We start from the raw sequence: 2467 nt of genomic DNA on the forward strand, positions 1-2467 counted from the left end.
AGGAGGAATGCTTCATTCATAAATCTGAGAGCACTTACAAAGGAGGCTATAAATTATTATCTAATTTCTTTCATCTGAAGAAAAGAAAGCAGGATATTGCAATTAAACATTTTGTTCAAGATTGCATTCTGAGACCATGGCAGAGTTGCAAAAGGGTACATTGCTGTCCTCTTTAAAGGGTCTCTTAAATTCTAGAGCCCAGTAATGCAGGCTGCACCATGAGTACATGGATCATTGTTTCTGCTATTATACTGGTAACATGGGGGAAGCTGGTACCTCCAATACTGAAGGTATTGGAAAAGGAATTAAAGTGAACCTACAGGGTAAAATTTTGTTTCCCTCAATATATAATGCAAATAAAAGTGAGTAACATTAGTAGAAAATAAGTTTCAGTTTTAAGATTTCTATGTGGTTTTAATATTAAAAAGGTAAAAAGATGAAAAAATATTTTTAAGTGTGAGTCAAAAAAAAAAATCTATCCTGAATAACTCAATCTCTCTCTCTAAAGAGAGTTGATAGTGGCTGCTCTTACTGCTGTAAAGTTCAAGTCAACAAAATGTAACTCAAAAGACAGAATAGAATGCTAGGCTAAGAACAAAGATGTAATCCTCAAATTTGTGAATGAGAAATTACAAATTTATTCTAATCCTTTCTTTTTCTATTGCCACAGCTAAATAACTTGGGTGTCATTAGCACAACTGATACTTTTGTACTGGTAGCTCTGGATTTACAGTAGGCAGTAAACTGACTTGATTGAAACTCTTGGCATGCAAACTCTGTGTCTGCATTTCAGTCTGTTCTCAGCTATTTCACAGGTGTATTGAGAATTTGTCTGTAACAGTTTTTAATAGTAAGATACCATGTCTGTATTAATTTTAATAACTTTCTACTGGCAATCTAGGAAGTAGATTGTGCTACCACGTCTCTCCATTAGGGTTATACCATGAAGTCCTGTAAAGCTGTATTTACAGAAATACAGCTGCAACTGCATTTATTCAAGCTTCAGTTATCTAACACGCCTGGTTATTTAACACTGGGTCATATGATATAAATTACCCACTGTGAAAATTCCCTTGTTTATGTGAAACTTTGCATGAGCTTATTCCTTGCTGTCTTTTCAGACATCTTTACAACCAAGCATAGACTCAATATCTATATGATTTTAGTTGTATATCATTGGATTCTGGTGAGGTAGGAGGGAAGTGCAGGTGATTTGTATTTTTTAGTGACTTGTAAATATTAGCATAGTACATACATTACATGAGAATGCAGTTCAAGAACCAGCAAACTGATGGGTGAATATGTACACTGTGATTTACTAACTTCTGAACAAGAAGCAGCCTTGTGGGTTATATAAGTTATGCCTAGGTCTTGCCTTCTTGAAATCCAAACTAAACCCCCCCCCTTCCTGAGTACTTAAAGATACAACAAGCTGGGAGCCTCCTTGATTGTGGTGTGACAGTATGGCTCACGGAAGGTACAGGCCCTAGCATGTGATATGCATTAGGTTGGAGCAAGGTGGAGCACTGCATGGTGAGATCCTATAGTGTCTGTGAGCTGTACCTCAGGGTGCTGAAGATGAAAGCTTCAGCAGTGTGAAGCTCTGCGTGGGCAGTGTTTGGCCCACAGGCTATGTTCACCATCCCTCATGTTCACTGGAATGTAGAACTTTCCAGCCTAACACAGATTGTGTTTGTTTTTTTAACTGTTTAACAAAATAGAACTTGTAATTATCTGACCCTAAGTAGGAGTCACTTAAAATGCATTAGTCAAGGCCAAAGGAATTTCCATTTCACTCATAGCTCACACTAACCCTCATTCTAAGCTCTTCTATGTTGAGAAACCGCCAACTCAACTGTGGGTGAACTGTCTTTACTGGCATGATGTTTCTCAGATTGATGCCAGGCATTCTCACTTTAGACTGGGGCTTTTACACAGTAACACAGTTACACAGTACTGCATATCCCTTGGGTACACTTTTACACAAGTGTGAACTCCCCGCTTAGCTCTGTGCTGCCTTTGAATCTTGAGGCTGAATTGATAAACCGCAGCACCCCAGCTTATCCTCTGTGGCTTCACCAAGGGCACTTAAATAATTCTGCATGAGTTTTACTTTTTAGAGAAATGAGGTAAGCAGTTAAGAGCCTTGCAGCTAGACAAAATGACCAGTGAATTCTGGTTTATTATAGAGGGGTTATCAGGATTAGAGTGCAGTGTCAAATAACTTTCAGCAAGGGTTCAGACAATGAAATATATCTCTGGTAGACTTCAGCTTCTTCAGCATACTACACTGGCTTTATCCATCTCTCCCGCTCTTTGTAGAGTCTCCCTCTGTATTTGTTAAGAAATCCTTTTGAAGGTGTATTGGAATTCACTTTTAAAAGTCAGTGTTTGATACTCAAAATTTCTGCTGTTTTTGGCAAAACATCCTGTCTCAAATGTAATGTTCCATTCACATCTGTAGGGG

This window comes from Phaethon lepturus, unplaced genomic scaffold (assembly GCF_000687285.1).
Source record: "Phaethon lepturus isolate BGI_N335 unplaced genomic scaffold, ASM68728v1 scaffold29989, whole genome shotgun sequence".
In the NCBI taxonomy this organism is placed as follows: domain Eukaryota; kingdom Metazoa; phylum Chordata; class Aves; order Phaethontiformes; family Phaethontidae; genus Phaethon; species Phaethon lepturus.